Source organism: Hyla sarda, chromosome 12 (genome assembly GCF_029499605.1).
Source record: "Hyla sarda isolate aHylSar1 chromosome 12, aHylSar1.hap1, whole genome shotgun sequence".
Lineage (NCBI taxonomy): Eukaryota > Metazoa > Chordata > Amphibia > Anura > Hylidae > Hyla > Hyla sarda.
The window spans coordinates 42,615,974-42,630,143 of NC_079200.1; the positions used below are offsets into that span (position 1 = coordinate 42,615,974).

The 14,170-nt window shown below is 49.3% G+C and overlaps 1 protein-coding gene across 5 annotated transcripts in view; it reads right to left on the reverse strand.

Annotated features, from left to right (window-relative positions):
- The window catches only part of KCNH6 (potassium voltage-gated channel subfamily H member 6), a 531,028-nt gene that overhangs the window by 153,675 nt on the left and 363,183 nt on the right, over positions 1-14,170 (reverse strand). The window lies entirely within an intron of this gene.

The following is a 14,170-nucleotide window of genomic DNA, read 5'->3' on the forward strand; positions in this document are numbered from 1 at the left end:
GTGGGGGAACTGCTGACCTAATGTGGGGGGGAGCTGCGTAGAAATGTGTGTGTGTGTGTGGGGGGGGGAGCTGCCTAATATTGTGGGGGGGGGGGAGCTGCCTGATATTGTGGGGGGTGGGGGGGGGTTGGAAGCTGCCTGATATTGTGGTGGGGGGGGGGGGAAGCTGCCTGATATTGTGGGGGGGGGGGGGGGGGGGAGCTGCCTGATATTGTGGGGGGGGGGGGGGAGCTGCCTGATATTGTGGGGGGGGGGGGAAGCTGCCTGATATTGTGGGGGGGGGGGGAAGCTGCCTGATACTGATATTGTGGGGGGGGGGATAGCTGCCTGATATTGTGTGTGTGTGGGGGGGGGGGAAGTTGCCTGATATTGTGGGGGGGGGGGGTTTAAGCTGCCTGATATTATGGGGGGGGGGAGCTGCCTAATATTGTTGGGGGGAGCTGCCTAATATTGTTGGGGGGAGCTGCCTAATATTGTGGGGGGGGGGAGCTGCCTAATATTGTGGGGGGGGGGAGCTGCCTAATATTGTTGGGGGGAGCTGCCTACAAATGTGGGGGGAGCTGCCTAATATTGTGGGGGGAGCTGCCTAATATTGTGGGGGGAGCTGCCTAATATTGTTGGGGGGAGCTGCCTGATATTGTGGGGGGGAGCTGCCTGATATTGTGGGGGGGGGCTGCCTGATATTGTGGGGGGGGGGGGGGCTGCCTAATATTGTTGGGGGGAGCTGCCTAATATTGTTGGGGGGAGCTGCCTAATATTGTGGGGGGGGGGGGAGCTGCCTGATATTGTGGGGGGGGGGAGCTGCCTACAAATGTGGGGGGGGCTGCCTAGTATTGTTGGGGGGAGCTGCCTAATATTGTGTGGGAACTGCCTACTATTGTTGGGGGGAGCTGCCTACTATTGTGGGGGAAATGCTGACCTAATGTGGGGGGAGCTGCCTAATATTGTGTGGGAACTGCCTACTATTGTGGGGGAAATGCTGACCTAATTTGGGAACCTGCCTACTGTTGTGGGGGAGCTGCCTACTATTGTGGGGGAGCTGCCTACTATTGTGGGGGAGCTGCCTACTATTGTGGGGGAGCTGCCTACTATTGTGGGGGAACTCCCGACCTAATGTGGGGGAGCTGGCAATCTAATGTGGGGGAGCTGGCAATCTAATGTGGGGGAATCTAATCTAATGAGCGGAGCGCTGCATTTTACCAGAAGACGGGGAGAAGTCATTTTCGGTATCGGTTTCGGCCGGACATTTTTTTTAATTTCGGTTTCGTTTCGGTTCTGAAATTTCCATTTCGGTGCACCTCTACTGACAACCGCAGGCTGTCAGGGCATGCTGGGAGTCGTAGTTTTGCAGTAGCAGGTTGAGAAACACTAAACAGTTATCTCCAAACTGTACCTCCAGCTGTTACAAAACTACAACTCCCAGCATGCCCTGACAGTGTGGACATGATGGGAATTGTAGTTTTGCTAATGCTAGGGGAGATGTAACCATCTGCCTGCTCATATCTCCCCTAGCATTAGCGAAACTACAACTCCAAGCATTCCCTGACATTGAGAACTGTTACGCCGAGCGCTCCGGGTCCCCGCTGCTCCCCGGAGCGCTCGCAGCATCCTCTCATTCGCAGCGCCCCGGTCAGACCTGCTGACGGGGTGCGCTGCAATATCACTCCCAGCCGGGATGCGATTCGCGATGCGGGAGGCGCCCGCTCGCGATGTGCATCCTGGCTCCCGTACCTGACCCGTTCCCCGTCTGTCTTGTCCCGGCGCGCACGGCCCCGCTCCTTAGGGCGCGCGCGCCGGGTCTCTGCAATTTAAAGGGCCACTGCGCCACTGATTGGCGCAGCAGGCTTAATCAGTATGTTCACCTGTGAACTCCCTACCGGATCTTGTTGCCATTGTGCCAGTGAAAGCGTTCCCTTGTGTGTTCCTAGCCTGTGTTCCAGACCTCCTGCCGTTGCCCCTGACTACGATCCTTGCTGCCTGCCCTGACCTTCTGCTACGTCCAACCTTGCTCTTGTCTACTCCCTTGTACCACGCTTATCTTCAGCAGTCAGAGAGGTTGAGCCGTTGCTGGTGGATACGACCTGGTTGCTACCGCCGCTGCAAGACCATCCCGCTTTGCGGCGGGCTCTGGTGAATACCAGTAGCAACTTAGAACCGGTCCACCAACACGGTCCACGCCAATCCCTCTCTGGCACAGAGGATCCACCTCCAGCCAGCCGATTCGTGACAGTAGATCCGGCCATGGATCCCGCTGAAGTCCCGCTGTCAGTTGTCGCCGACCTCACCACGGTGGTCGCCCAGCAGTCGCAACAGATAGCGCAACAAGGCCACCAGCTGTCTCAACTGACCGTGATGCTACAGCAGCTATTACCACAGCTCCAGCAATCTTCTCCTCCGCCTGCTCCTGCACCTCCTCCGCAGCGAGTGGCCGCTTCCATCCTTCGATTGTCCTTACCGAATAAATTTGATGGGGACTCTAAGTTTTGCCGTGGCTTTCTTTCGCAATGTTCCCTGCACTTGGAGATGATGTCGGACCAGTTTCCTACTGAAAGGTCTAAGGTGGCTTTCGTAGTCAGCCTTCTGTCTGGGAAAGCTCTGTCATGGGCCACACCGCTCTGGGACCGCAATGACCCTGTCACTGCCTCTGTACACTCCTTCTTCACGGAGATTCGAAGTGTCTTTTAGGAACCTGCCCGAGCCTCTTCTGCTGAGACTGCCCTGCTGAACCTGGTCCAGGGTAATTCTTCTGTTGGCGAGTATGCCATCCAATTCCGTACTCTTGCCTCCGAATTATCCTGGAATAACGAGGCCCTGTGCGCGACCTTTAAAAAAGGCCTATCCAGCAACATTAAAGATGTGCTGGCCGCACGAGAAATTCCTGCTAAACTGCATGAACTTATTCATCTTGCCACCCGCATTGACATGCGTTTTTCCGAAAGGCGTCAGGAGCTCCGCCAGGATATGGACTTTGTTCGCACGAGAAGGTTTTTCTCCCCGGCTCCTCTCTCCTCTGGTCCTCTGCAATCCGTTCCTGTGCCTCCCGCCGTGGAGGCTATGCAAGTTGACGGGTCTCGCTTGACACCTCAAGAGAGGACACGACGCCGCATGGAGAATCTTTGCCTGTACTGTGCCGGTACCGAACATTTCTTGAAGGATTGTCCTATCCGTCCTCCCCGCCTAGAAAGACGTACGCTGACTCCGCACAAAGATGAGACAGCTCTTAATGTGAACTCTGCTTCTCCACGCCTTACTGTGCCTGTGCGGATATCTTCTTCTACCTTCTCCTTCTCTGCTATGGCCTTCTTGGATTCCGGATCTGCAGGAAATTTTATTTTGGCCTCTCTCATCAACAGGTTCAGCATCCCTGTGACCAGTCTCGCCAGACCCCTCTACATCAATTCTGTTAACAATGAAAGATTGGACTGTACCGTGCGTTACCGCACGGAACCTCTCCTACTGTGCATCGGACCCCATCACGAAAAAATTGAATTTTTGGTCCTCTCCAACTGCACTTCTGAAATTCTTCTTGGATTACCGTGGCTTCAACGCCATTCCCCAACCCTTGATTGGTCCACAGGAGAAATCAAGAACTGGGGTGCTTCTTGTCACAGGGACTGTCTTAAACCGGTTCCCAGTACTCCCTGTCGTGACCCTGTGGTTCCCCCGGTATCCGGTCTTCCTAAGGCTTATATGGACTATGCTCATGTTTTTTGCAAAAAGCAAGCAGAGACTTTACCTCCTCACAGGCCTTATGACTGTCCTATTGACCTCCTCCCGGGTACTACTCCACCCCGGGGCAGAATCTATCCTCTGTCTGCTCCAGAGACTCTAGCCATGTCGGAGTACATCCAGGAGAATTTAAAAAAGGGGTTTATCCGCAAGTCCTCCTCTCCTTCCGGAGCTGGATTTTTTTTTGTGTCCAAAAAAGATGGCTCCCTACGCCCTTGCATTGATTACCGCGGACTTAATAAAATCACGGTAAAAAACCGCTACCCCTTACCTCTTATCTCGGAACTCTTTGATCGCCTACAAGGCGCCCACATCTTTACCAAACTGGACTTAAGAGGTGCTTATAATCTCATTCGCATCAGGGAGGGGGACGAATGGAAGACTGCATTTAACACCAGAGATGGACACTTTGAGTATCTGGTCATGCCCTTTGGCCTGTGCAACGCCCCTGCCGTCTTCCAAGACTTTGTTAATGAAATTTTTCGTGATCTCCTATATTCCTGTGTTGTGGTTTATCTGGACGATATTCTGATTTTTTCTGCCAACTTAGAAGAACACCGCCAGCATGTCCGCATGTTTCTTCAGAGACTTCGGGACAATCAACTTTATGCCAAAATGGAGAAATGTCTCTTTGAATGTCAATCTCTTCCTTTCCTAGGATACTTGGTCTCTGGCCAGGGACTACAAATGGACCCAGATAAACTTTCTGCCGTCTTAGATTGGCCACGCCCCTCCGGACTCCGTGCTATCCAACGTTTTTTGGGGTTCGCCAATTATTACAGACAATTCATTCCACACTTCTCCACTATTGTGGCCCCTATCGTGGCTTTAACCAAGAAAAATGCCAATCCTAAGTTCTGGTCTCCCCAAGCGGAAGACACATTTAAACATCTCTAGTCTGCCTTTTCTTCTGCTCCCGTGCTCTCCAGACCTGACCCATCTAAACCCTTTCTATTGGAGGTAGATGCCTCCTCTGTGGGAGCTGGAGCTGTCCTTCTACAAAAAAATTCTTCCGGGCATGCTATTACTTGTGGGTTTTTTTCTAGGACCTTCTCTCCGGCGGAGAGAAACTACTCCATTGGTGATCGAGAACTACTGGCCATTAAATTGGCACTTGAGGAATGGAGGCACCTGCTGGAGGGATCAAAATTTCCAGTTATCATATACACTGATCACAAGAATCTCTCCTATCTCCAGTCTGCCCAACGACTGAACCCTCGCCAGGCTAGGTGGTCGTTGTTCTTTGCCCGTTTTAACTTTGAAATCCATTTTCGCCCTGCTGACAAGAACATTAGGGCCGATGCCCTCTCTTGTTCTTCTGATGCCTCTGAAGTAGAGGTCTCTCCGCAACATATCATTCCTCCGGACTGTCTGATCTCCACTTCTCCAGCCTCCATCAGGCAAACTCCTCCAGGGAAGACCTTCGTTTCTCCACGCCAGCGTCTCGGGATTCTCAAATGGGGACACTCCTCCCACCTCGCAGGCCATGCGGGCATCAAAAAATCCTTGCAACTCATCTCTCGATTTTATTGGTGGCCGACTCTGGAGACTGATGTTGTTGATTTCGTGCGGGCCTGTACTGTCTGTGCCCGGGATAAGACTCCTCGCCAAAAGCCTGCTGGTCTTCTTCATCCTCTGCCTGTTCCTGAACAGCCTTGGTCACAGATTGGTATGGACTTTATTACGGACTTGCCCTCATCCCGTGGCAACACAGTTGTTTGGGTGGTCGTTGATCGATTTTCCAAGATGGCACATTTTATTCCTCTTCCTGGTCTTCCTTCAGCGCCTCAGTTGGCAAAGCAATTTTTTGTACACATTTTTCGCCTTCACGGTTTGCCCACGCATATCGTCTCGGATAGAGGCGTCCAATTCTTGTCTAAATTCTGGAGGGCCCTCTGTAAACAGCTCAAGATCAAATTAAACTTCTCTTCTTCTTATCATCCCCAATCCAATGGGCAAGTAGGAAGAATTAATCAGGTCCTGGGTGACTATTTACGGCATTTTGTTTCCTCCCGCCAGGATGACTGGGCAGATCTTCTACCATGGGCCGAATTCTCATACAACTTCAGAGTCTCCGAATCTTCTGCTAAATCCCCATTTTTCGTGGTGTGCGGCCGTCACCCTCTTCCTCCCCTCCCTACTCCCTTGCCTTCTGGTTTGCCCGCTGTGGATGAAGTGACTCGTGATCTTTCCACCATTTGGAAAGAAACCCAAAATTCTCTTTTACAGGCTTCATCCCGGATGAAAAGATTTGCTGATAAAAAAAGAAGAACTCCCCCCATTTTTGCTCCCGGAGACAAGGTATGGCTCTCCGCTAAATATGTCCGCTTTCGTGTCCCCAGTTACAAACTGGGACCACGCTATCTTGATCCTTTCAAAATCTTGTGCCAGATTAACCCTGTCTCTTACAAACTCCTTCTTCCTCCTTCTCTCCGTATTCCCAATGCCTTCCATGTCTCTCTCCTTAAACCACTCATCATTAACCGCTTCTCTCCCAAAGTTGTTTCTCCCACTCCTGTTTTCGGTTCATCTGACGTCTTCTCCGTGAAGGAGATTCTGGCCTCCAAGACTGTCAGAGGTAAAAGATTTTTTTTAGTGGATTGGGAAAACTGTGGCCCAGAGGAGAGATCCTGGGAACCTGAGGACAACATCCTAGACAAAAGTCTTATCCTCAGGTTCTCAGGCCCCAAGAAGAGGGGGAGACCCAAGGGGGGGGGTACTGTTACGCCGAGCGCTCCGGGTCCCCGCTCCTCCCCGGAGCGCTCGCAGCATCCTCTCATTCGCAGCGCCCCGGTCAGACCTGCTGACCGGGTGCGCTGCAATATCACTCCCAGCCGGGATGCGATTCGCGATGCGGGAGGCGCCCGCTCGCGATGCGCATCCCGGCTCCCGTACCTGACCGGTTCCCCGTCTGTCTTGTCCCGGCGCGTGCGGCCCCGCTCCTTAGGGCGCGCACGCGCCGGGTCTCTGCAATTTAAAGGGCCACTGCGCCACTGATTGGCGCAGCAGGCTTAATCAGTATGTTCACCTGTGCACTCCCTACTTATACCTCACTTCCCCTGCACTCCCTCGCCGGATCTTGTTGCCATTGTGCCAGAGAAAGCGTTCCCTTGTGTGTTCCTAGCCTGTGTTCCAGACCTCCTGCCGTTGCCCCTGACTACGATCCTTGCTGCCTGCCCTGACCTTCTGCTACGTCCGACCTTGCTCTTGTCTACTCCCTTGTACCGCGCTTATCTTCAGCAGTCAGAGAGGTTGAGCCGTTGCTGGTGGATACGACCTGGTTGCTACCGCCGCTGCAAGACCATCCCGCTTTGCGGCGGGCTCTGGTGAATACGAGTAGCAACTTAGAACCGGTCCACCAACACGTTCCACGCCAATCCCTCTCTGGCACAGAGGATCCACCTCCAGCCAGCCGATTCGTGACAAGAACATGCTGGAAGTTGTAGTTTTGATTATGCTAAGGGAGATGCTAGGGGAGATGTGAGCAGACAGCCTACTGAGGGAGGGGGCGGAGACCTGCACAGTGAGGCCACGCCCCCTCCCTTGGAGAGGAATTCAAGCAAGTTAGCAACAATAAAAGTGTAACAAAAAATAAATAAAGGTGCTAGACACATAAAAATTAGGTCAGGATTAGGTAATGAGCAATGGATTGAAAAAAAATTAAAAAATATTTTTTGGGGTGGAGGATCTGACCGATACGCTTTAAGCCTGTAGCTTGCAGCTAGTCAGAAATGTTGCACCCTGGCTAAGACAGTGTCCTGCAGTAAGAGGAGGAGCCAAAGTGGAAGGGCTATTTACTAGTGAACTATTGGGGGATCTAATTACTGTGTTCGGGCACTATTATTGGCTATCTACTGTAAGGAAGAACTACTGGGGTGGCTCACTACTGTAAGGGGGCACTAGTGGGGTCTAACTACCTGTGAGGATACTGGTGTGGAGGCTGACAGTGTGAGTTACTACTAGAGCTAACTACTGTGTGGGGCAAAATAGGGGGCAACTACTGTGTGAAGGGAGTATTACCAGAGGTGAATACTGTGTGGGTGACTATTAGGGGGTTACTACTGTGTGGGGCATTATTAGGGAGTAACTACTGTGTTCGGGCACTAATGGGGGCTATCTTCTGTGAAGGGGCACTAGTAAGTTGACTAACTACTGTGCGGGGCACTATTAGGGGGGCTAATTATTATGTGTGGGCACAATTAAGAGAGCTAACTCTTGGACATATTGGTCTTGATATAATGGGTTTTGGTTAGTAACAGTATGTTATTACTATGTATGGGATAATACTTGTTCCTAGTATACTGGTATTTGGTAAATGCATGACTCTTACAGGTATACAGTAAAGAGGTATACAGAATCTGCTGTTCTGTAAACCTGCCCATCCTGTGTGGCGTTTCTATTCCAGTGTCCCCATGGGTCCACATCCCTCCTAAGGACTATAACATCTCCAGTTATAAGTTGGTTAATCTAAGTGTTTGTCCCTTTAAATAATGTTCTTAGTAACCAAGGGGAGTATGCAAGGTGAACAGGTGGCTTATCAGTGACCAATGGGATCTCTCTAAACTGTCCCCCTTATATAGTGAGGTCAGGGTTCAGCTCACTCTCTTGAGCTCTAGCACTCTTGCAGCTGAGGTACAGTGAAGACAAGTCTGAGGAGTCTGTGGAGTGTTCCTGAAGGAGGCCTGAGGCTTAGTCCAGCCACCATGCTTCTACTTCAAGTTCACCCCTACACAGTGGATGAAAGTCAAAGTCAACGGTAGGATCTAAACATAGTGGGGATTCCTCTGAAGTCCAGTCCAAGTAGTCAAGTCAAGTCTGTCAAATACAAAATTCAAGCATGACTGCATCAATCTATATAATTACAACCACAAGTCCCAGCAAGCTGATAAGCTTCCCTAAGTTCACCTGCTGTTTGGACTTTAACACCTTGTCTACCTCAGTAAAGCATACCAGTTAACCGTGACCTTGCGTTGGAGTGATAATTTGCCCCGTGCCTGGCACAGGTGAAGCTGGTCTACCTCGGGTGGTGTACAGGACAACCACGTCCTGGCATAACGATCACAAAAGGTTAATAACATCTGCCCTTCCATATCCATCACCACAAGCGCATTTGGCTGTTGACCTTTATCTAGCAAAAGAGAGTTATTTGTGTATAGTTAAAACTTAACTTTTAATAGTATTTGTTAAAATCCAATCCCCAAGCATTACAGACTTATATAAAGTAAAAATAATATACAGGTGCCAAAGTAATATAGTATTATCACTGATATGTAACTGGGGCGCTCACCCTAAAAAGGGACAACCTCAGTACCTTAGCTACCTGGGCCTGTATGCAGTAGGTCCTGAATGCTTGTACATAGAAGCACTCGCCCTAATAAGGGTACCCACATTCCTGACACTAGCCTGGTAATCCTTATGGCAGTTAACTTGTTCCTAACCTCATCAGACTATGTCCAACACGTTTCATTATGAACAGCCCGGGGCCTATGGTACAGTTAATCTGACCCTGTGAGGAATTGTAACATAAACTATAAAGTTGTATAATTTTTCATCATGTTTACATTCACAAAACTGAAATACATCAAGAAGCTATAAGTTTACACGATTCTGAAGAGATAACTCTAGTCTTTGAAGTTGAAGGATGGAACAGGTTCCAAAATGCTAGTATGATGTAATATTAAAGGGGTTCTCCACCATAAGGTGATTTTAGAACTTACCTGCCAAACAGTAATGGACATGCTTAGGAAGGATCTGTGTTTGTCTTGGAACTAGATTGCTATGTTGTAAGATTACCATAGCACTGTGGCTATCTTATTGTGAACGGGCTATTTCCTGTTTGAGTTCATTCTCTTAAACTAAATTCCCATAATCCCCCACCCATTGAAACAAACCTATGATCCCTTTAACTGGTTAACGACCAAGGACGTGTATACATGTGCAGGCTCCCGACTCGAGCCCGCGTCATACCAGCTGACCCTCAGCTGATTCTTGTAGCTGAGGGTCGGTGTTAACCTCTTAAGGACGCAGGGCGTATGGATACGCCCTGCATTCCGAGTCCTTAAGGACGCAGGGCGTATCCATACGCCCGTGGGAATTCCGGTCCCCACCGCTAGCCGGTTGGGGAGCGGAGCCGGATGCCTGCTGAAATCGTTCAGCAGGCATCCCAGCATATCGCCCAGGGGGGTCATTATGCCCAGTCCAGCGATCTGCGGCGATTCCGGGTCAATCGGGTCTCCAGTGACCCGGTGACCCGGAATTACAGGCTGTTCGGGGCAGTCTCTGACGGCCCCGAACAGCCAGAGCCTGCAGGGGTGAGGTGGCACTGGTGCCACCTCACGATCGCCCTGATTCGTCGGCGTCCATGTTGGGATCGGGGCCCCAGGAGCGACGGCGGCGGCGATGGAGCAGCAGCAGGAGGTGAGTTACAGCCTCCTGCTGTTGCTTAGCAACAGCTCCCAGCATGCAAAAAGGGCATGCTGGGAGCTGTAGTTATGCAACAGCAGGAGGCAGACCACCACAACTCCCAGCATTCCCTTATGGGCATGCTGCGACTTATGGTTTTGCAACAGCTGGAGGCACATTTTTTCTATGGAAAAGAGTACCTTCAGCTGTTGTATAACTACAACTCCCAGCTTGCACAAACAGCTAAAGTGCATGCTGGGAGTTGTAGTGGTGCATCTGCTGGTTGCATAACTACAACTCCCAGCATGCCCGTTTGCTGTCGGTGACTGCTGAGAGTTGTAGTTTTGCAACAGCTGAAGGCACACTGGTTGTGAAACTTAGAGTTTTTTTTTTACCTAACTCAGTGTTTCACGACCGGTGTGCCTCCAGCTGTTGCAAACTACAACTCCCAGCAGTCACCTTACACCATGCACCGTACATGCTGGGAGTTGTAGTTTTGCAACAGCTGGAGGCACACTGGTTTTGAAACACTGAGTAAGGTCACAAACTCCGTGATACATAACCAGTGTGCCTACAGCTGTTGCAAAACTAAAACTCTCAGCATGTACAGTCTGTCAGCGCATGCTGGGAGTTGTAGTTTTGCAACAGCTGGATGTCCCCCGCAATTTTAATGTACAGGGTACACTCACATGGGCGGAGGCTTACAGTAAGTATCGGGCTGCAAGTTTGAGCTGCAGCAAATTTTCTGCAACAGCTCAAACTGCCAGCGAGAAACTACTGTGAACCCCCGCCCGTGCGACTGTACCCTAAAAACACTACACTACACTAACACAAAAAATAAAATAAAAAGTAAAAAAACACTACATATACACATACCCCTACACAGCCCCCCTCCCCTCCCCAATAAAAATGAAAAACTTCTGGTACGCCACGGTTTCCAAAACGGAGCCTCCAGCTGTTGCAAAACAACAACTCCCAGTATTGTCGGACAGCCGTTGAATGTCCAGGCATGCTGGGAGTTTTGCAACAGCTGGAGGCACCCTGTTTGGGAATCACTGGCGTAGAATACCCCTATGTCCACCCCTATGCAATCCCTAATTTAGGCCTCAAATGCGCATGGCGCTCTCACTTTGGAGCCCTGTCGTATTTCAAGGCAACAGTTAAAGGTCACATATGGGGTATCGCCGTACTCGGGAGAAATTGGGCTTCAAATTTTGGGGGGTATTTTCTGCTTTTACCCTTTTTAAAAATGTAAAGTTTTTGGGAAAAGAAGCATTTTAGGTAAAAATTTTTTATTTTTTTTTACATATGCAAAAGTCGTGAAACACCTGTGGGGTATTAAGGTTCACATTACCCCTTGTTACGTTCCCCGAGGGGTCTAGTTTCCAAAATGGGATGCCATGTGGGGTTTTTTGCTGTTCTGGCAACATAGGGGCTTCCTAAAGGTGACATGCCCCCCAAAAACCATTTGACGCTTCTTCCCTTCTGAGCCCTCTACTGCGCCCGCTGAACAATTAACATAGACATATGAGGTATGTGCTTACTCGAGAGAAATTGGGTTTCAAACACAAGTAAAAATTTTCTCCTTTTTACCCCTTGCAAAAATTCAAAAAATTGGGTCTACAAGAACATGCGAGTGTAAAAAATGAAGATTGTGAATTTTCTCCTTCACTTTGCTGCTATTCCTGTGAAACCCGTAAAGGGTTAAAACGCTTACTGAATGTCATTTTGAATACTTTGGGGGGTGTAGTTTTTATAATGGGGTAATTTATGGGGTATTTATAATATGAAGACCCTTCAAATCCACTTCAAACCTGAACTGGTCCCTGAAAAAAAGCGAGTTTCAAAATTTTGTGAAAAATTGGAAAATTGCTGCGAAACTTTGAAGCCCTCTGGTGTCTTCCAAAAGTAAAAACTCATAAGTTTTATGATGCAAACATAAAGTAGACATATTGTATATGTGAATAAAAAAAAATTATTTGGAATATCCATTTTCCTTACAAGCAGAGAGCTTCAAAGTTAGAAAAATGCAAAATTTTCAAACTTTTCATCAAATTTGGAGATTTTTCACCAAGAAAGGATGCAAGTTACCAAAATTTTTTACCACTACGTTAAAGTAGAATATGTCACGAAAAAACAATCTCGGAATCAGAATGATAACTAAAAGCATTCCAGAGTTATTAATGTTTAAAGTGACAGTGGTCAGAATTGCAAAAAATGGCCGAGTCCTTAAGGTGAAAAAGGGCTCAGTCCTTAAGGGGTTAATAGCCAACATGCGGCGCTCGCCGACGGCGGCTATTAACCCTTTAAATTGCTGCTGTCAAAGCTGTCAGCGGCGTCTAAAGAACCCTGTAAACTCTCCCTGGTGATCCAGTGGGGTTGATTCGGAGCTAGCCGGAGGGCTTACCTCTCCTTCCATGGCAGCTGCTGCGCTGAGAACGGAAAAGCCTGGCAGGACCAGGCTATTTCAATCGAGCGCAGAGCACATAGATCACTGCGGTTCTATGGAACCACATTGATCTGCATGAGGAACCACATGATTCCTCCTAAAAGTCCCCTAAATGTCCAAACTAAAAAAAATATAATGTTAATTAAACGGCAAATTCTCAAAATTGTGTATTTTTGTATACCCTAAAAAATGTATAAAAAGTGATCAAAAAGTCTGATCAAAGCAATCATGGTACCGATAAAAACTTCAGACCACAGCGCAAAAAATGAGCCCTTCTATCACTCCGTATACAGAAAACTAAAAAAGTTATAGGGGTCAGAATAGGACAAATTTTGGTGCATATAGTTATAATTTGTTTTTAAGTAGTAAAATAAAGAAAACCTACCGTATATACTCGAGTATAAGCCGACCCGAATATAAGCCGGGGCCCCTAATTTCACCCCAAAAACCCGGAAAAAGTTATTGACTCGACTATAAGCATAGGGTGGGAAATACATCATCCCCCCATGTAATCATCCAGACCCCCATCATCATCCCCCCCTTCATCATCACCGCCTGTCAATCCCTTCACCAGTGGTCTTCAACCTGCAGACATCCAGATGTTGCAAAACTACAACTCCCAGCATGCCCGGACAGCCATCGGCTGTCTGGGCATGCTGGGAGTTGTAGTTTTGAAACCAATGGAGGTCCGCAGGTTGAAGACCACTGCAGCCTTCGTCATCATCCCCCCCCTTCATTATCATTACCGCCTGTCAATCCCTTCATCAGTGGTCTTCAACCTGCGGACCTCCAGATGTTGCAAAACTACAACTCCCAGCATGCCCGGACAGCCAACGGCTGTCTGGGCATGCTGGGAGTTGTAGTTTTGAAACCTCCGGAGGTCCGCAGGTTGAAGACCACTGCGGCCTTCGTCATCATCCAGCCCCCCCCCCCCCCCACCACCAACTTTTTGTTTTGTACTCACCTCCCTGGGCTCCCTGTACTCACCTTCCCTGGGCGGGAAGTTAGGGTGAGCTGGTCCTAGTGACGTTGCCTTGACGACGATGCACAGGGACGTTGCGCATGAAAGTCCCTGTGCGTAGTCATCAAGGCAACGTCACTAGTCCGGGGCAGGCCCAAAGCGCGGAGAAGAGGGCCCCCCCTTTTAAAATGGACAGCCCGCAATGACTAACCCTCCCCACCGGACCAGCTCACCCTAACTTCCCGCTGAGGGGAGGTGAGTACAAAACAAAAGGGGGGGGGGGCTAGATGATGACGAAGGCTGCAGTGGTCTTCAACCTGCAGACCTCCAGAGGTTTCAAAACTACAACACCCAGCATGCTGGGAGTTGTAGTTTTGCAACATTGGGAGGTCTGCAGGTTGAAGACCACTGAGAAGGGATTGACAGGCGGAGAGTTCACTCGAGTATAAGCCGAGGGGGGGTTTTCAGCACAAAAAATAGTGCTGAAAAACTCGGCTTATACTCGAGTATATACGGTAGGTATTACACGTCACACAGCAATATTTTTTTGTAATTTTTTTTTATTTTTTTTGTATAGGTAATATCACCAGCTCATATTATTGTGCCATGATTACTGGCACCATATGTAG